A 22,530-nucleotide genomic window follows, 5' to 3' on the forward strand; every position below is an offset into this window, starting at 1 on the left:
GTAACTTATCACATCATCTCTTTTTTTGCATTGACAGTCCTCTTTATTTTACTTTATACCATTTATAAAGCCATTTTGTTTCAAAAATGGAAAGTTACTACTCAGTTTAAAAAACATATCCCCTGCTATGAAATTCTATTTTCCTAAAATATGTACATAATAGTTGTACTTTACATATCCTGAAAGTATATTTTAAATCACAAATGAAATGCCAATATGAAATATCGTGATTTGTAAATGACCATATGTCTTTGCTTTATTCTTCTTCAGAGGGAAATTATACTGAAGCAAAGAGGCAGGTAGCTTTTGAGATAGAAATAACAAAAGACTGAGATAAATCTTTCATGTTTACCAACATGATGATGGCATCTGTTAGCATGTGAAGAATATTTTCTTAGTGTATTTCAATACAATTGTAATCTGCCGCACATTAAAAAAGCTTTTGTCAAGCTTAAAGAATTACAGCATTGTTTGATCTGCATATGCTTCTGTTACAGTGAACGTCTCCTTTAGAACTTCTTGTTCTCTGGGCTGCTTTCCCTTTCTAAGGTGTCTTCCCCACACCCACATCACTATTCAGCACCAAGGAGACACTTTGCCATTCGGCCTGATGGTCCCAATGGACTAAAAACTGAAGCAATACCTATAACAGAGGCAATGTACCTTCCTTTGCCCTAACTCCAGGAAAATTTCATCACAATGCAACCTTGGTAAACGGGCAAGGGTTTTCTTACTATGATTCATATTAGAGGCCCGGTGCACGAAATTCATGCAAGAGTAGGCCTTCCTTCCCCTGGCTGCTGCCACAGGCTTTCCTCTGGCTCCCAGGACCTGGGCTTCCCTCACAGAGGGAGACCCACCTACCCACCGCAGCCACCGGCCAGTGGCCTGGGCCTCCCTCTGTGGGGCAATCATGGGGCAATGGCCGGGCCCCCAACCAATCGCATCGCACCTGCCTTGGCTGGCCTGGCACCAGTGGGTGTCATAGCGTGGTCCTGGATGGTCATCCGGATGTTTGTCCAGATGGTTGTTCCGCTGTTTGGCCATTCAGTCGATTTGCATATTATGCTTTTATTATTTAGGATTATTCTCTGTAGTATTGAATGTCCCTACTCTGTGCTAGGCACTCTGAGTGATATGGAGGTGAACAAAACCAGCCAAGTCCATGCAGTGTCGGGACTTACATTCTATGGGCAAGAAACACACAGTCCATGGGGCTAAGTCATTGCCCTTCGAGGAGTTTACATTTTAGTGGGGAAGGGGAAGACAGGGGATGAAGAGAAGCGAAAAAAAGTAAAGAAGAAAAATGTCCGATAGTAAGTGTGTGTAGAGAGGTAAAATGGGATAGTGTGGTGAAGATCAATTTGGTGGTCACTTTACACTGAGAGTCAGAGAAAGTCCCTCCCAAAGGGACACTGCCATTGCCACCTGAATCACACGTAGGAGCCAGTGTGGGAGAATCAGCTTGCCACTGACAAGTTCCTTCTCTGGAAAAATTCTCCAAGGCTAATATCTCTGCTTCTTTCCCTCCTGTTCATGTGGCCCCTAATACCCCCTGCCCCTGCCACCTCTCCCTTCCTCAGGCAGAATTTTCTGTAGATTTGGGGGACAAGCGTGTATCTTTTCATCTTTCCATCTAGCCCTTGGGCTTATTACTAACTTTCTAAGTCTCACAATCTTTGTAAGTTGCTGCTTCCTAATGGATGTGTCACGGTGTAGGTTAAAGAGAAGGAGGAAGAGAGACAGAGGGAGGAAAAAGCCCCTAATGATACCATTGAGAGGGAGGAGAAGATAAATACAAAGAAAGGCAGGTTAATTCTCCGTAATGCCGAAGCAAAACAGGACATCATAATTCTGGACAATCCTAAAACTAAGAGACATGCAATTTCCTCCTGGTCTAGTATCTTCCCTGCTCCTTGCCTCTCTTTCCTTCCTTCCTTCCTTCCTTCCTTCCTTCCTTCCTTCCTTCCTTCCTTCCTTCCTTCCTTCCTTCCTTCCTCCTCCCTCCCTCCCTCCCTCCCTTCCTCCCTCCCTCCCTCCCTTCCTTCCCTCCTTCCTTCCTTCTTTTTTCTTTTTCTTTTTAATTTTTATTTTGTTATTTTTTTTTACATAGAAGCAATGGAAGAGGTACAGTTCTGAGGTGTTTTCTTGAGTGTGTGTGTGTGTGTGTGTGTGTGTGTTCTATCCTTTTTTAAATTAGGAATTTGTTTTTACAAATTAGAAGTACTATTTGATGATATAAGAAGGCTTAAGAGTTTTAGCATGTGGCTCTCAGGCAACATGGGTTGCTCTCTGGCCCTGCTGGCCCAGTCAGAGGGTGTTCTCAACTTCTTTTCGTATATTTTCAGTCTTTGACAAAAAGGAATCACATGACTATGGCATGGGGCAGAGTTTTCATAAATAAATTTTAGCAACTGACATTAAATCTGTTTGCAGAAGTCCAAACTGTAAAACAGGTGAAAGCAAATCTCCCTTTAAAACAGAGATTGAAGGTCATGTCTGAAGCAGCCTACACATGCATGTGAAAACCCAAGGATTTCTCTCTTCAACACCAGGTGATCAGGACTCCAGCCCAGCCTTAAGAAGCCCCTTCCTCAGGATTGTACCAAACTTTCCATCTCAGCCATAGGCTGCCAACCCAAGCTAATGGGACCACAACTTCCTATACCCTGAACGACTTTGTAAAAAGGAGCTTTCTTTTAGAGGTTGCTAATAGAAGCAGTACTACATGCAATAATTAACTTGTTTCTTTCCAATTACTTTATCATAAATGTCTGGGTTTTGTTCAAGTTTATGTTCTTTTTTTGATCATTAAGAATAAAATATTGTGCTGTGAACATAATTAGATTATAACCCTAAAGACTGTTGAATTGTTCTGTGGTTTATCTCTTTATGAAGTAATTATACCAATTATAGGAGGTGATGTTTTAATGGGCAATGTTATCCACTTGGCAGACACTATTGATTTAAAATAAAAGAAAGTGATTAAAAACAATTTATGGAGCTCTCTGGGGTAAAAGCATGAAACCAATATAAAATAATTGGATTGTGATTCATGGAGTGGATTGTGTACTACTTTCCTGGATGCCACAGTTTAGGCAATTTTATAAGGAACTCTAACAAAGGTTTGATAGAATATTCTTTTTTTTTTATTAAATATATTTTATTGATTTTCTATAGAGAGGAAGGGAGAGAGATAGAGAGTTAGAAACATCGATGAGAGAGAAACATCGATCAGCTGCCTCCTGCACATCTCCTACTGGGGATATGCCCGCAACCCAGGTACATGCCCTTGACCGGAATCGAACCTGGGACCCCTCAGTCCGCAGGCCGACGCTCTATCCACTGAGCCAAACCGGTTTCGGCTTGATAGAATATTCTTACGTCTCTTTCCCGCCGCTAAGATTACACCATTAAATCCCAATTAATGTTTCATGTTAAGGACTCTCTTAGCCATTTTGCTAATTTCACTTTTCAACCTACTCTGCATCTTTTTATCCAGAATTTCCATCAACTGTCTGAAGATGCATTTCCTTTATGCTTATGTTCAGGAAAACAACTTATTATTTAATTTTAATAATTAGCATTTAGCAATAAATTGAGAATTTATTCTTACATGGTTCATGTTTGCTTGGGATAGAAAAAGAAGTCTGCCCTTGCTTTATGACAAGAAATAAAATTTAAAAAACTAAATCAAGCAAGTGTCGGAGAAACAGTTCTTTCCTGAGATCCTAGGTTCAAAAGTTCAAGCAAACCAGAATGCTGTTTCTAGCCATGAAGGCACACCTAACAGCCATGACTCTGTCAGGGCAGAGGAAGGAAATCATAAATAGCAAACACTGGAACCCATGCGACACACGGAAGTCAATAAACCAACTGTTTTCTTTCTGTTCATATCCGGCCTGAGAATTTTATTAGAAGTGAGTGAGAGGGAAAGAATAGTAAAATTTTTAAAAAGCACTTTTTATTTTCAAGCTACACAGTAACGAATTTTAAAAAATGCTCTTAAAAAATCAAAGTGATATCAGTATCAATGGAGTGAAAAGTGACAGTCCGCCTGTACACCCCTGCTTCCTTGCCCCATCCCTATCATAATAATATGATGAAGAGGCCTGATATATGGTGATGGAAGATGATTTGACTTTGGGCTGTGGGCACACAGTGCAATATACAGATCATGTATCATAGAAACGTACACTTGAAACCTATATGACCCTATTAACCAATGTCACTCCAATACATTTAATAAAATAGTCATTCTCAATAAATTAGTGTTTTTCTTTCCAATTTTTTTAATGGTTAAAAATGTTGTATTGTTCTGTGACTTGTTATTTTCACCTAACAGTACATCTTGGATATCTTCAGATGTTGTTATGTATAGCTTTATCTCAGTCTTTAAATAGTTGCTCAGTAGTTCATAGAATAAATGTATTATGATGTATTTACCTATTCTGGATATTTCATATGTTTCCCATTTTTCATTATTATATACACACTCTTGTAATAATTCATCTTATATACATCTTCACACAAGTATGTGAATTGGGGGTGGGAGGGATAAATGCCTAAATGGATATAGAAAGAAGGGGAATATGAGGTACCTGAGTGGAGAGGCAGGACATGTCAGGAGACTTGTGGAGCAAACAGGAGGTAAAGAAATAGCATTAGAAAAAAAAAATGCACTTTTAAGCAACACAGGACTGCTCTTGTTCACCCAGTAAACAGCACCAACCCTAAATTCCTATCACACTTCGGCTGTTCTGTTTCCGTGTTCAGAATTTCATAGTAAACATGAAAAATGTAATATATTCCTTGGATGCTGGCTGATGTGATACTTATTCCAAACCTCTTCATATCTGAATTTAAACGAAGTTCAGTTCTCATTTTACTATGGGATTCAATGTAGGAGATTTATTTTATCTTAGTTGTTGAAATTGAAAATCACTTATGTTTTCTTAAATAGGAGATTAGGATTTTAAGAAGCTGCCCTCTGCCAAATATTTGCAAGTTCACTTTTCCTTTTTTAGTATTCATTGCACATTCTGTGCTGCTTTGGAGATTCCATTTGATAGAATAGAGGCAGCATATTCAGAACCCTGTGAGAGCTGGGCAGGAGCTTGCTAAAGCCCAGAGTATTGCAGAAAAGCAATTGTAATAATATTTAAACACACACACACACACACACACCACACACACACACACACACACACACACACACACACACACACAGAAATGCTTAGGAAATACAACAGATGATAGAGTCAACCTATCCTCATAACTTCAATGAAATAATGATTTTTTAAAAGCACTCTTTAAAATTCTTATTTTTCCATTTTGTTTATTTTGTTTTACTAAGCAATAAAAATCCTCATTTAGCAAAAGAAAAAATTGCAGAAAAGCATGTAGAACTACAAATATAACTAATGTTGCAATAGGTGAACTAAACCTCCTTTTTTAAATTTTCCAGTGAAGAGCTTGAAATAAGGTCAACCAGTCAGGGTTTTTGAATTCTGAATCTACTGAATGCCAAGTGTGTGACCTTGGACAATTATCAGAATTTGATATTTTCTCTGTTTGTCCTATTTTCTGGGACAGGGTGTACCTTGCTAAAGAAGATTTGACTGAGCCCAGACAGCATGGCTCAGTGGTTGAGCGCTGACCTATGAACCAGGAAGTCACGGCACCTGGCTGGGTTGAGGGCTCAATCTCCAGTGGGGGCCATGCAGGAGGTAGCCAGTCAATAATTCTCTCTTGGCATTAATGTTTCTATCTCTCTCCCCTTCTTCCTTCTCTGAAATCAATTAAAAAAAATTATTTTTAAAAAGAAGTAGATTTGCCCTAGCTGGTTTGACTCAGTGGATAGAGCGTCGGCCTGGGGACTGGAGGGTCCCAGGTTCTATTCCAATCAAGGGCACATGCCCAGGTTGCCAGCTTGATTCCCAGTAGAGGGCATGCAGGAGGCAGCTGATCAGTGATTCTCCCTCATCATTGATGTTTCTCTCTCTCCCTTTCCCTTCCTCTCTGAAATCAATAAAAATATATAGAAGAAAAAGGAGGAGGAGGGGGAGGGGGAGGGGGAGGAGGAGGAGATTTGACTGAGTTAAATACTCTCTCCTTCCTGAAATACTTTTTTCCCCACTTTACTCCAAGGACACCACAAGTCCATGACTTTTTTCTCTGACCACTCATTCTCAGCCTCCTTTTCTCGTTTCTCCTAGCCTCTCTGTCACACAGACACTGGGGCCCTCGGCCCAGGCCTTAGTTTCTCTTTTGGTGATCTTGTCCATTCGTGTGGGTTTAAGCATTATCTACATGCCAAGAAAACAGATTATCCTGACCTCTACCGTGAACTCCAGACTCATACATTCAGCTGTCTTTCTGACATATCCATTTGCACATCCTCATGGCCTGGAGAACCCAACATGAGATGATCTCCCAAGCCTTCTCTTCTCACAGATATCCCCATCTCAATAAACAGTATTGCCATTTTTCCCAATTAATCACAAATCTAGGAGTCATGTTGACCTTTTTTGCTCTCCTTCCTCAGGTCTACACTATTAGGAACTCCAGTCTACCCTACCTTCAAAATATATCCTGAAATGAAATCACTTCATACCACCTCAACTTCACCACCCTAGTTCAAACCACCATCATCTCTTGCCTAGGTTATTAAAAAGGTCTCCTAAGGTCCATCTTCAATAGAGAACTAGATGTAACTAGTGATCCTGCTAAACACTTGTTCAAAACCTGCCAATGGCTTCCCATCCCTCGAAATAATAGTAGTCCAAGTCACTGCAGTGACCTATGAAGCTCTACCTGGTTTATCTCTCTCTATCCCACTGGTCTCAAGGATTTTTCTTACTCTTTCTTTTTCCTGGAATACTCTTCCCCAAGACTGATGCATTGCTCAGTAGCACAGTAACTTTAGGCCTTCCCTGGTCACTCCATCAAAAATTGCAAATCTCACCCCCATACTTCCTACTCGCCTCCCCTGCTTTTCCTTTCTTCATGGCACTCACCACCACCTAAAATCAAGCATACATTTAAAAAATATGCTTTTATTGATTTTATAGAAAGAGGAAGGGAGAGGGAGAGAGATAGGAACATCAATGAGAGAGAAACATCAATATCGATCAACTGCCTCCTGCACACCCCATGCTGGGGATTGAGTCCAAAACCCATGTATGTGCCCTGACTGGGAATCGAACCGGTGACCTATTGGTGCATGGGTTGATGCTCACTGAAAGGGGCAGACAAATTGTGTGTGGTGCTAAAGAAAATGACCAAACAAACAAGTGTTCTCACCTTACAGAACATTAGATAAATAGCTTACTACTAAAAAAAAACAATAGCTAAATTCTAAAAGACCAAGCATCTCGTAGTTTATCGGAACTTTGGTGTAAAGATATGTTGCTAAAAATAGTCAAGTAGAGATAATCCACAAAATGTATGTATTTGTGTATTGTTGTTTTAAATGCCATCTGCTTTAGTTTCAAACTAGCCTGTAAATTTTGTAAATGAAGCTGGGGTTGGCTTGGTGATTTGTTCAGAGGTGGCAGAGTTAGGGCAGATCTCACTTTCCTGACTCCTAGTCCAGGACTCTTTCACAACCTACACCACATTAGCTGCTTAGAAATGGACCAGTGGTTCTCACCTGCCTGAACATTAGAATCACCTTGAGAACATAAACAAAACGGAAGCAAAAACCACGGAAGCCTGATTGCCACCAGTTTCACTGATACTTTTTGGGGTTATTTATGCACGGCCAGGGTTGAAACCATTAACTTAATTGCTCCTCCTTGTGAAAAGAAACTTCCTGCCTTTATGCATTATTATTTACATCCCCAATCCTTCCATCACCTGGTTTTCTCAGGAACAATAGATGCCAATCCATGGGAGCCCATGCATCTCATCACCACCCCATCTATAAACTTGCTTTCACTCATTCTCTCTCCTTGCTTTCATAAAACAAAAGGACTACACCTTTCCCCTTCCAGGCTAATCTTTCCACCCAGCACTGGACTCTCCCCCTCATCTTATGCTCCCCATAGGGACTGGCTGTAGTTATCTGTTTACATATCACACCCATCTTGTTCTCATCCACCAGTGCCTGGCTCAGAGTAAATGTGGTAAACACTTCTAAGTGTCTATTCAACACCCATTCTCATGTTCTTACTTACTAACAGAGCCTCTGTATTATTGAAGCATCAATAGATCCTACTGAAAGACACATTCTCCAGCCTCTCTTGCCTCTAGGTGTGGCCATGCACTGAGTTCTGTCCAATGAGATATTTGCAGAAGATGTTAGAGGGATTTCAGGGAAGTCTTTTTAAAGGGGGAGACAGACAAATGGAGAAAAAATTCCCCTCTTCCTCCCCCTTGCTCCTTCCTGACGACTGGAAAGTGGACATGACAGCTAGAGCTCCAGCTGCTACCTGGGACCACAGGTGACCTGGAAGACAAACGCCATTCACTGGGCATAGCACGGCAGAAAGATGGAAGAGGCCCACATCCCTGGTGTTTTGTTTTTTTAATATATTTTTATTGATTTCAGAGAGGAAGGAGAGGCAGAGATAGAAACATCAATGATGAGAGAGAATCATTGATCAGCTGCCTCCTGCATGCCCCACACTGAGGATTGAGCCTGCCACCCGGGCATGTGCCCTGACTGGGAATGAACCATAACCTCCTGGATCATAGGTCGATTGTCAACCACTGAGCCATGCCAGCCAGGCTCCCTGTTGATTTTGAGGAGCTGCCCTGGAGCACTTATCTCTACTTTTAGATGAGACTAATGTTTTTAAATCACTGTTATTGGTCATCCTGTTTTTGTATCTAAATTAATCATAATGGATGCAACAGGTAATCAGAATTTTTTTTTTTTTCAAAGAATGGATGGCATACATCCCTATGGTGGTCATCTATTTTCTCCTCAGTTTCCCTTTCCTAGGATCTACTCTTTTCCTCCAATCCATGTACCTTCAGCGTCACCCTGGTCAGCTGGCTGCAGAGGATTGGTATGAGGTATTCTAAAACAAGCTAGGCCTGTCAAAGGCCTTCCCCAACACCTGCCTCTGAGTATAACAACTGGGCTAGAGGTGCACACCTGACCTAAGCTGGACCAATCAAAGGTTTCTCCCAGGCACTCTGGAGAAACAGAGACTCTCTCCAGTGGTAGAATTTTTGATGCAAAGTTCAGAAGCTTTTGTCAGTCATGTTTCTCTCCATTTGACCAGAATAAAAGGAGGATGGTCTACATACCGAGAACAAGAATAATAAACAAATAAACAGAAAAAGGCAAAGAGAAGAGATGAAATGAGAAGCCTAAATGCATCTAAGGACCTGGTTTTAATTGTTAATACAGTTCAATCACATTCATGACTTACAGTTAAAGCGAAACCTTTATAATAGTCTTCTTTTTGCTTAAGCTACTTAGAGTTGTATTTCTATTATTTATAATTGAGAGTTCTAATTAGTACAACCCCCTAGATGTAAAAAGAAAAAAAGCTTTGAATTTTGCTCTCAGAATCTATACGATTTTCTTCTAATGATGATGAGCAATGATGCTGTTTATCTTGTACATCAGTTTACCTAAAATTGAAAGGTACTACTGCACAAAGATATGTTTGATGTTGTTTTCAGTAAATTGTTACTGGAGTTAGACCTCAAGCCATCCTGACAGCGTCTCCCCTACATCAACCTCTTTGCAATTACAGACAGAGGATTGGCAATAAATGCAACTCAGCTTGAAGAAAAACCGTACCTTTCAAAAGGCTGTGAGCACTGGATCGCACTATTCACTCTTTGTGCATCCTAACTGAAAGTCTGAAGTGGAAATGAAGTTCTAATATTTTTATTTTTTTAATATTTATAATTTTCAGTTTTCCATCTCAACAATTATGCCTAGACATTGCTATTGCACATTATCTGAGAAGAGGACAATCCCTTTAAATTATGTGACTGACTTTCAGAATTTGAGTAAGGTATGGCTAACCAAAATGTTCCAGCGACCAGGTACAAATCCTGTTCTATGACTACATAAGCAATTTTTTTTTTGCACACTACAAAGTTTTATGTGGTGTAGCATGCAAAAGGTAAAGCCCTTTATCTGTGTTTGTGCAGAAACCAGGTAACCTTGTCATAAACTGGGGAAGAAATGACTTAAGTGTCACCTCCCACATTTCCTGCTGTGAATAGACTTAAGGGCTACGAGGTGTCATAACTATTAACACACAAACTTGACAGAAACTAAATCTCAGTGCACAAACTGGGGGAAAACAAGTATCTGCAATAAATGAGTTCTACAAATTCATACCTGGCTCTTTCCATACCTTGTTTAACTTCCCAACAACCTTTGGTGTATTATTAGCACTTTAATGCTGAGGAAACTGAGTCACAAGAGATGGGGCATCCTGCCAGGGTCCCCTCACTCATACCATGTGCCTATCTCAGCGCTGTGCCCAACTGTGAATTCCTCAGGTCTGGAATCTGCTGTTTACATGGCTTCTTTCAATGAACCTTTGTCATAGAAGACTAAAACCTTGGCAGTAATAATGTGTACATGCCAAGAATATAGCAGTTACCAAGAGCATATTATAGTCAGCAGGTGTGTGTAATAGAGGAATCACTTAAAGGCACACCTGTGAAAGATTTTCAGATTTAGCAATAATGAATCATTTAGAATGGCTTGACCACCAAATGCAACGCATTATCTTGGACTGAATTCTATGCCAAGGGCAAATATAATAGGAGGTCTGCTGTCACGATTATTATTGGGACATTCAACCAAATTTTAATATAGGTGTAGATTATTTTTTTAAATGCTGTATCCTGAGACAGAGAAGCATTGAACAGACTGCCAAACTTCAGTGGGAAGGCAGGAGAGGGTGGGGGCAGGTAAGAGATCAACCAAAGGACTTGTATGGATGCATATAAGCATAACCAGTGGACACAGACACTAGGGGGGTGAGGGCTTGTGTTGGGGTGGTGGGGGTGGCCGGAGAGAGGTCAAAGGGGGAAAAGGGAGACATATGTGATACTATATGTAATACTTTAAACAATAAAGAATTTTTTAAAAATGCTGTATCCCTGTTAAATTTCCTGCATTTGATACATGTACTGTGAATACATTAAAAATACCTTTATTTATATGAAAACACACTGAAATAATATAGCTAAAGGGCCATAATATATATAAGCAACCTCTCTCAGATAACTTAGTAAAGAAATTGGAGAGAGAGAGAGAGAGAGAGAGAGAGAGAGAGAGAGAGAAAGAAAGAGAGAGAGAAGTGACAAAGTGTTAAAAATAGTCTGGTAAAGGAATACGAAAATTCTTTGTATGTATTATTCTCACAATTATTTTTGTAAGTTTGAAATTACTTCAAAATATAAGATTAATAAAAAGAAGCACCAGGCATAGACGCAGGAGTCCTGGGTTCCATTACCGATCTGAATGACATTTGCCATTTCACAAAACCTCTCTGGACCACGTAAAATACAGATGTTTTAACTGTGGGTTGGCATTCCATTATATTGTTGTATCATAAATCAGCAAGATAGATACGAGACACCTTAATGAGCCAATTAATTAGGAGTCTTTATTTGTGCGGGCCCAGAGGGAGGCGTTTCCCAAATCTCTGAGCAAACAAATAGAGGAAGTTCTCTCTATTTATACCTTTTTGAGCCCTTTGTCTGCAGATTTTACAAAGAGCTCTGTGTAGGTTATTGTTACAGACAGTTTTTAACCTTGAATATATAATGAACCAATATTTGGCATAAGAATATGGGAATTATTATCAGTATCAGCATTAGCCTGTTACATCAGATGGCTAGCTTGCAAGGTCAGACAGTTAAGTTTTTATCTTTTTCTATTATTCAAACTAAAACAGTTACTTTACAGAATAAGGAACTATCTAAAAATAACAGAGTTTACCTACAGAATAAGAGACTGTCTAAGAATAACAGAGTGGTTCAAAGAGCAGTTTCAAACAGCAGTTTTCTAAAGAAGGAGTTACTATGCTTCAATATAAATAAACCTCAGTTCATCCATTCCCCTACATCCGGTAGTTTCAAATTTTTCACTGTTCCAAACAGTGCTACAGTGAGCAGCTATATACGTTCTTCCTTGTGCTCACATGCAAACTTATCCTAGAGTTGATCCACATGTATCAATGGGGATAAACTAAAAAATATAAGAGTGCATATAGTGCAAAAGGATACATAGTGCAAAAGGGGGGGAAGCATAGTGCAAAAGGATACATTCATATGATTCCACTAATGTAAATTTTCAGACACTAAAATACATGATAAAAGTACAAAAACATGCACTGGGTTAATATACACCAACTTCACCAGAGCTTACCTCTAGTCACACAGTGGTTCTCAACCTTCCTAATGCTGCGACCCTTTAATACCGTTCCTCATGTTGTGGTGACCCCAACCATAAAATTATTTTTGTTGCTACTTCATAACTGTAATTTTGCTACTGTTATGAATCACAATGTAAATATCTGATATGCAGGATGTATTTTCAGGGATCGCGACCCACAGGTTGAGAACCGCTGCAGGAGGGGAGAAGGAAGAGTAGGGTAGGGTGGGCTTTAGTTATATCTACACTGTTTTATTTCTTATAGAGATAGAGGGAGAGAGACAGACTAATAAAAGAGTTCAGTTAAAGCAGTGGTTCTCAACTTTCCTAATGCCGCGACCCTTTAATACAGTTCCTTATGTTGTGGTGACCCCCAATTTCATTGTTACAAATTGAACATAATTAAAGCATAGTGATTAATCACAAAAACAATATGTAATTATATATGTGTTTTCCGATGGTCTTAGGCGACCCCTGTGAAAGGGTCATTCGACCGCCAAAGGGGTCGAGACCCACAGGTTGAGAACCGCTGAGTTAAAGGGTCTCTCAGTCCCCTTCAGCTCTAATGGTTCATATTCGAGCTAGATTTGAAATCTTAAGCTTTATACCCTTAGTCTGCTTATGAGTGTGTGTAGACTTAATTTAACAGAAATCAATAAGTACATATTAAGAAACTACTTGATCAGGGCACTGAGCTACCTACTAGGTAGCCAGAGATAAATATAACATGGTTTGGAATGCTTTGAAGGAAGAGGAACTCTGATATTGTGTTAAAGAAAAAGCTTGGTTAATCATTTCCTTGGGGAACTTAAGCAACAATTAAAGGAGGTAATGAACATGGGAGAAAGGGCGGGATTTTGTTAGAGAAATGCTTTCAGCTATTTACTCCTGATGTGAAAACAGGAGCTTTCCATTCTTAGCATTGTTGGCTCAGTGAACCGCCTAAGGAAGTTACACCCCAGAAGGAAACATATTATTACACATTGGAATTGACTGGTCGTCCAGTAAGAGCTACAGTGGAATTGCATGTATTGAAACAGAAGAGAAACACAAGCAAAGAGAAAATAGTATTTTTGATCCAGAACTGGTATATCATTTAAAGTAAAACAAAGTGAAAATCTGGTAATTATCCAGTGAATTTCTGCAACTCGATAACCAAACTGGATAGTTCAAGTGAAAAGTGCATCTATTGCTGTGTACCTATGATTACAGCAAACCAGACCTCTCTACCTCTGAGGGTCACTTCATGTAAACAAGAACAGGAGTTTTTTTTACCCATCTGGTCTCTTTTGGACCAAAGAGAAGAAAACCTGACTCAAATGAACTGAAATGAAAATAGGAATTTATTGGATCAAGTAATTAAAAAAAACCAGGCGTAGCTTTAACTACAAGCACACCTTGATCTGGAAGCTAAGGCTATGGCATCCAGATGGCAATTTTTCCCCATCTCTTGGCTTCTGCGGTGTTGGTTTCATTTGCAGGCTTTGTATGGTGTATGGTGGCCACAACTCCAGACTCAGGTCACTATTACAGCTAGCAGTTCCAGGGTGGGGGTGGAGGTGGGGCTGTGGATGGGGGTGGGGGGAAAGAAGGTCTCAGCTGAGTCATTCCTACACAAATTTCAATATTTACAATGCTTGGCATAACCAGTGTAACATGCTTATTTCTAAACTAATTAATCACTGTTACCAGGGAATTCTCATTGGCCAGGCCAAGTCATGTGTTCATCAGAGGAGTCAGGGGTAGGGTTAGCTCTACTCTCAGCACACAGGGGGCATGAGGTGTTCTCAGCGAACACTTCTCATACACTTTCATATGCTTAAATTGCCAGGGGAACTTTTAAAATGCAGATTTTGACTCAGTAGGGCTGGAGTAGGCCCAGAGTGTCTGCATTTACAACAATCCTGGCCCTATGAAACTCCCAAGGAGCACGCTAAATTGCCCTTTAAGAATTGCAAATGTACTTAGGCTGGACCAGCTACACAAATTAAAAAGCCTCCTGCAACATGGAAACGTGGGACCACCTTTTCAAAAATTATTAAGGATTTCGAGAAGGTGACAGCAGAGCACTAAACGAAGCACAGGGTTCTTCTAAGCTTGGGGCCTGAGCACCTGCACAAGTCACACACCCTCGAAGCCAGCCTGAGTGCCGGCTTCTGTTCTGAGGGGTTGTGGCCAGCACAGGACGGCTGTGTGTGGTAGGAGCAAACCCCGTGGTCCTGCTCTGCTCTTCTTCCAAACAGACTCAGCAGCATCTCTGAACAGAGGTTGAACAGTTATTTGAAAACCATCTCCCTGAAGGAGTACCAGGTATTAGCCTGTTAAGGGCCTATGTATCTCAGTCCAACTCTCTTTAGAGGGCCCTGAAATGCTTACCTATCTCCTTTACGGCCACTGATTTTACTCTGATGTTAGGCTATATATTCTAGCTGTGTGTCACCAAAGCATCTTATATTTTCACAGTTATAGAACTTAGTGCATATTATTTCTGTTAATGAGTTTAGTTGTCTGGCCTCCCTCCTGGACCATAAGTTCAAGGTGGGTGGGGACAGTGTCTGTCTTGTTTATCTTTGTGGCCCCTTTCTCTAGAATGGTTCCTGGGACAATGTGCCGGGGTTCTTGTTCCGGCATCTAGAAGGGTTCAGAAATCTGGAGAAGGGGCTGTGCGTAAATTAAATAAGAGTCCAGAGATGAAACATAATTTTGAAAGGCATTAGGGAGTCAGAGAAGACTTAGCTAAAGGAACTAAGTTCTCCTTGTCTCAGGACCCCTTGCTTTTTATTAACACAACTAGAGGCCCAGTGCACAAAAATTTGTGCACTCAAGGGGGGGGGCCCAGCCTGTGCCCTCTCGCAGTCTGGGACCCCTCGGGGGATGACCACCTGCTGGCTTAGGCCTGCTCCCTGGGGGATTGGGCCTAAGCTGGCAATCAGACATACCTCTGGCAGCCCGGGGGTTGTCCACTTGCCAGCGGGGAGCAGGCCTAAGCTGCAGTCGGACATCCTTAGCGCTGCTGAGGAGGCAGGAGAGGCTCCTACCACCACTGCTGTACTGGCAGCCATCAGCCTGGCTTGTGGCTGAGCAGAGCTCCCCCTGTGGGAGTGCACTGACCACCAAGGGGCAGCTCCTGCATTGAGCGTCTGCCCCCTAGTGGTCAGTGTGTGTCATAGTGACCAGTCATTCCCAGTCGTTCTGCTGTTAGGGTCAGTTTGCATATTACCCTTTTATTATATAGGTTAGAGGCCTGGTGAATGGGTGGGGACTGGCTGGTTTGTCCTGAAGGGTGACCCGGATCAGGGTGGGGTCCCGCTGGGGTGCCTAGCCAGCCTGGGTGAGGGGCTGAGGGCTGTTTTCAGGCTGGCCACACCCCCTTTAGGGTGGGGGGTCCCCACTAGGGTGCCTGGCCAGTCTGAGTGAGGGGCTGAGAGCCATTTTCAGGCTGGCCAAGCCCCCCCAGTGACGGAAGCTCCCAGCCTCTCCTTTTTCTTTTTTATTCTGGGGTTTATTTACCTTCTATAATTGAAACTTTGTTGCTTTGAGTGGAGCTCAGAGCCTCCGTGGCAAGCTTGGCTTCCTCCATCATTGAGGCAACCAAACCTCCTGCTTGCTCCAGTTCCGTGGCTGCTGGCCGCCATCTTGGTTGGGTTAATTTGCATATAGCCGTTCTGATTGGCTGGTGAGCATGGCTTAAGGCAAAGCAAAGGTACGGTCAATTTGTATGTTTGTCTTTTATTAGTGTAGATTTGTCCTAAGGCGAGGTAGAGATATACACATCAAAGGGTAGGGTTTGTACAGAATCCATTGTCAGGTTTTGGAGAAACTGCCTTCAGCTGTTCAGGTGTTTGGCATTAGGAGGCAATAACATGCAGATTAAGATGCCCTGAGCTGTCTAGCAGCAAGTAATCATCCTTTTCAGGTTTGGGGAAATGCCTTCAGCCATTCCCAACAGGCAATAACATATGTGACTCAGCCCTTGTTGAGTCCCCAAGTTCCATCAACCTTTTGATGAAACTCTTGCAATTATGACATGCTGGAATTGGCTTCCAGCAACAATGTTTTATAAATATCTATTAACTGAGTTAACAATTATAGTAATAGTTAACACGTTTGGCATTGTCAGACAATTAAATTTTAGCCATTCTGGTGGGTGAGTGGTGGTATGCTACTTGTTTTTCATTTGCACTTCCCTGATGACTAATGAGATAGAATACCTGTTTGTGTGTGTATTGGCCTCATGAACACCTTCTGTATTAATTGGTGAGGGATGTTATAACAAAGTGCTACAGACTGGGTGGCTTAAACAGCAGAAACTTATTTTCTCACAATTTGGGAGGGCTAGAAGTTTGATATCAAGGTGCCAGTAGGGTTGGTTTCTTCTGAGGCCTCTCTCTGACTTGTAGATGGCTGTGTTCTCACGTGGTCTTTCCTCTGTCGTGTGTGTGTCCTAATCTCCTCTTCCTATAAGGACACCAGTCATATTAGATTAGGGTTCATCCTAAAGACCTCGTTTTAACTTAATCACTTCTTTAAATATCCTATCTCCGAACACAGCCATGTTCTATGGCACAGATGAATTTGGGAGTGGGGGACACAACACATCTATCACCTCACATATTCACTTTATTTATTTATTTATTTATTTATTTATTTATTTATTTATTGGTGAAGACATTTAAATTCTACTCAGGAAATTTCGTAATACCCAACCCATACCAGCCATTTAACAAATTGTTAATAGAATGGATGGCTGAATCTTTCATGGGTCCTCACAAAGGACAAATGAGTATCCTCCCAATAAAATTTACTCTTGCACATATGCTGTTTTTTTTTAAAATATATCTTTATCTGTTTTCTTCACCAAAATGGTGAAAAGATTGAGGACAGAAAATATCTACTCATTTTGGTATTGTCAGCAATTGACACTGTAAATTGAATGAATGGTTGAATAGATAAATATGGGTTTCAGGAAAGTTAAATTGACAAACGAGTAATTAGGAGTACAACACAAAGGCAATGAAGACCTTCACTAGGATGCTAGTAGTGATGATAGAAGTACTAAGAATATCAAAGTGGCAAGGTTAAAAGAATTTGACAACCAAGCAAACATTAAAGAGGGAAGAAAAACAAAATTAACTCAAAGTCATTTTTACTCTTCTTGGTTTCCTCACAATGAGAAGGAAGAGTATGGATCTATTCAATCTCATCATAGGGACTCCACCCCCATGACCTCATCCAAACCTAATAACGTCCCAAAGACCCCACCTCCAACGCCATAACATGAATTTGGGGGTGACACAAACATACTGTCCTTAGCAGGTAGAAACTTCCAGATAATAATATAGAAGCTGAGCCCACCCGGCATGGCTTAGTGGTTGAGTGTCAACTTATGAACCAGAAGGTCACGGTTCGATTCCCGGTTGGGACACATGCCTGGGTTGTGGGCTCAATCCCCAGTGGGGGGCATGCAGGAGGCAGCCGATCAGTAATTCTCTCTCATCATTGATGTTTCTATCGTTCTCTTCCTCTCCCTTCTTCTCTGAAATCAATAAAAAATATACTTAAAAATGATAATATAGAAGTTGATACAGGAAGCTGTTTCTAACCTTAAACATGTAGAAATTATGAATATTTAAAAAAATGTTTAAAGTACATAGCAAAGCCAAAAGCAAGAAAGAACAACCCTACTTGCCAGAAATGAAGAGAGGCCTAAACTAAGAGCATGAAGTAGGAGCTAAAACAGAACAGTTCACAGGGGCAAAGGAAATAATTAGAGACCTTTGGCACGGGAGTTTTAATACTTTTGAGAAGAACAGCAAACAGTTTCAGCCCATATGTGAGGGAGAACTTGAATAATCCTATGAACCAAGGTTGTCCTGTTAGTGAAAATGGGAAAAGAAAAATTCTACCAAACCAACACAATAAGACAATAAAAAGAAATAAGAAGTATAAGAATTAGAAGTGAAGAGACAAATGCTTTCATTATTTTTAGGTGACACAATTATTTTTTAAAAAAACATAAGGTAAACTATCATAACCAATAAGATAAACTATTATAAAAGGTTGTTATAATAATTTACCAGAACAAGATCAGTATATAAAAATTATTACTGTCTCTCAATTCCAGCAAGATCTAATTAGAAAACCTAATCAAAAGATTTCATTTAATATTTGGTGACAGAAGATGATTTTACTTTGGGTGGTGGGCACACAATGCAATACGGGGAGCAATGGGCAGCAGCAGCTTATCCTAAACTAACCCCCTGAATCTGTCCCCAAGGTTCTCTTTTCTCTGACTCTCCAGTGAGCTGACAGCAGCACTGCCTTGGTCTGCTTCTTTTCCATAACATTTCTAGAGCCAAAGGAGCCCCGCTTAGTCTCTCTCCTGTTGCTTCTTCTATCCTGAGCCCTTCCTTGTTTCACTGTCCTCAGCCTTAATAAACATACTCTCAAAAATTTTTATTTCATTCATAATAGCAATGAACAATAAAGTAGGAATTAACATAATAAATAAAGCCAGACCTTATGTAGAAAATTTTAAGTAAAGATTATGTATAAAGTAACTATAGCATACATACAGTTCAAAAAATTTAACATACAGAAAGAAAGAAATATTATTTAGAAATTCCATCACACCCTTTCCCAGCTATTTGATTCCCTTCTGCAGGGACAGCTACTCTGTTTCTTATGCATTCTTTCATAGATATCCTAGACATACACATGCAAATATGTATCATTCTTACTTTTTTTACAAAATGATAGCACAGAAGAACATTGCCCAGCACCCCACTTCTTTTCACATATCATATATCTCGGAAATAATTTCATATCAGTACATATAAAATTGCCTCATCCTTTTAAAGTGTACCACTGTATCACTTAGAGAACCAATCCCATATATATGGAAATTGGTACAATGCTACTGTGAAAACCCCTGTACATAAATCAATTTCCACATTTCCATGTGCAGGCAATCTCAAGTTCAAATTGCTAGAAGAGGAATTATTAACTCAAAGTGTATGTGCATTTCAATTTCTGACAGAAAAGCCAATAGGCCTTCATAGGGGGTGCACGAATTCACATTCCTACCAGCCATGTAGGCCAGTGCCTGTTTTCCCCCAATATATTCTCCATCCCTGCGGGTTTCTTTTTTTTTTTTCCTTCAAAATTTGATCTTCACCAATATGATAGGTAAAAAATGGTCTCATGCAAATGAGATACCACAGATATATCACTTCACATACACTAGGATGGTTATAATAAAAAAGATAGATAGATATTTTGGTGAGGAGTCCTCATACACTGCTGATGGTAGCAATTTTAAATGATGCAGCCACCTTGGAAAACAGTGGGCAGTATCTGAAAAACTGAAACATAAAGTTACTATTTGACCCAGCAATGTCACTCTAAGGGATATATCCAAGAGAAATGAAAATATATGTCCTCACAAAAATTTGTACACAAATGCTCATAGCAGCATCATTCCACCAAAAAGACAGAAACAACCAAAATTCCCATCAGCTGATGAAAATATAAACAAAATATGGTATATTAATTCAATGGAATAACATTATTTAACCAGGAAAAAAGCAGTAAAAATACTGATACATGCTACAACACGATGAGCCTTGAAAACATTATGCTAAGCGGAAGAGGTCAGTCACAAAAAACAGCATATCGTATGATTTCATTTGAATGAAATGTCCAGAATAGGCAAATCTATAGATACAGAAAGTAGATTAGTGGTTGCCTAAGGTTAAGGTACATGGAAGGATTGGAAATGATATCTAAAGGTTATAGTGTTTCTTTAGGGGGTGATGAACATAATCTAAAATTGATTGTGATGATGATTGTACAACTCTGTGACTGTACTAAAACCATTGACTTATACACTTAAAAAAGGTGAATTATGGTTTATGGACTATATCTTAATATATCTCAAGCTGTTTCAAAAAATGGCCTCTGTGTAGTTTGCATTGCTACTATTAAGAGTGAAGTTGAGTCCTGGTGGGGTATCTCAGTTGATTAGAGTGTCATCTGTATACCCCCAGGTTGTGGGCTCAATCCCCAGTTAGGGCACATGCAAGCATCAACCAATGAATGCATGCATAAGTGGAACAAGAAGTCAATGGATCTCTTTCTCTCTTTCAAATCAATTTTCTTTTTTAAAAAAGTACTAGAGTTGCAACAGTGTGGATGGAACTTGGAGGCATCATGATAAGTGAAATAAGTCTGACAAAGAAAGACAAGTACAATATGATTTCACTTATATGTGAAATCTAAAAAAAAACAGTAAAGAAACAAAAACCAAGCTCATGGATACAGAGAATTGATTGGTAGTTACCAGACATGGAGAAGTGAGGGGTGGGAAAAATAGATGAAGTGAGTTAAAAAGTACAAACTCCAAGCTATAACATAAATAAATCACAGGGTTGTAATATAAAGCATATTGGTAATAAAACTATATTGTATATTTGAAAGTTGCTGATAGTAAATCTTAAAAGTTCTCATCACAAGAAAAACAACTGTAACTGTGTGATGATGAATATTAACTAGACTTATTGTGGGGGTCATTTCAGAATATATACACATATTGAATTATGTTGTACACCTGAAACTAATATAATGTTATATATCAATTATATCTCAATTAAAAAAATGTAAACATGCACTTTCCCTAATGCTCAAATTCTACTTCCAAAATATATCCCATCAAATAACCACATATGTTCAGAAATAAGTATGTAAACCATATAAAGGCCGTTTCTTGCAATATCATGAATAATAATAGAAAATTACAAGTTAAAGTGTCCAGTAAAATAGAAATCATTCATGAATTATGGATCATTTGTCCTTTAGATGTGAAGTTGTTTAAGAAAAGTATGAGGTAGACATATACACCTTGATATGCAAAGAACTCCAAGGTGAATAATGCTATAGTCCTAAATATACCCATACAAAGAAAGGTATATGTTTGTGATTACAATTAATAGAAAGAGGGTATAGAGATTATAATTTTTTAACAGCAGACCCAGCTCATAGTTGTGTTTGCTTGAAACTTTTTCCATAAAATGAAAAAATAGAAAATGTCACTTTCAAAGATTGGTGTGGGAAGACTGATAGAGATCATGAGAGGACCAAACTCTTCCTAAACCAAAGGTCAACAATAGTTGAGTTTGTGAAGGGGGGCTGTTCATATTTTGTTCCTCATTCTTTTGTATTCTTGACTCTTGCTGAACAGAAAAAAATACTGATATATTAATTGTAAAAAAGGGGCAGGGGGAGAGGGAGGACAATTGCATATTGTGTACTCTATGTAGTGACAACTGTATACAACCCAATTCTATACAACTAGGGCAGGATCGACAAACATTTTCTGTACATAACCAGATAGCGAATATTTTAGCCTTTGTAGATCACATAATATTTACAATTTCTAGTGTTCAGTAAAAATAATTACTAGATGGACAAAGAAGCACCAATAATGTGATTCATAAGTAGGAGAAAATTCAAGCAATAGAAATAAACCCAGAAATAGCAGAGATGATAGAAATAACAGAGAAGTTCTTTACTACAACTATTATAAATGTATTCAATAATTTAAAGAAAAGACATATAACACAAGAAATGGAAACTATAAAAATAATTAAATGGACTTCCAGAGCTGATAAATTTTTTAATATCTTATAAAAAACCAATTGGATGCATTTAACAGATTTGACACTACCAAAGAAAGAGCAATAAATTTGAAACTATCCAAACTGAAGCAAAGAAAGGAAAAAGAGCTGAAAAAAATAACAGAACCTCAGTGACCTGTGGAACATTATAAAGTACTCTAAAATTATGTAATTGGAATCTAGATGGGGGAACAGAAATAATGTCTGAAAAATTTTCAAATTCTGCAAACACTAAAAAACCACAGATCTAACAAGCTTGAAAGACTCTAAATAGAATAAACACCAAGGAAACCATACCAAGGCACATCCTATCTAATAAAAGAGAAACATGGTAATTAGCGTACAACCGCTACCCTTCCCATTGGCTAATCAGGGCGATATGCAAATTAACTGCCAGCCAAGATGGCGGCCGGCAGCCAGGCAACTTGAAACTAGCATGAGGCTTGCTTGCTTGAGTGACGGAGGACTGCAACATTCCCCGCTTGCCTT

This window comes from Myotis myotis, unplaced genomic scaffold (assembly GCF_014108235.1).
Source record: "Myotis myotis isolate mMyoMyo1 unplaced genomic scaffold, mMyoMyo1.p scaffold_m19_p_2, whole genome shotgun sequence".
NCBI lineage: Eukaryota > Metazoa > Chordata > Mammalia > Chiroptera > Vespertilionidae > Myotis > Myotis myotis.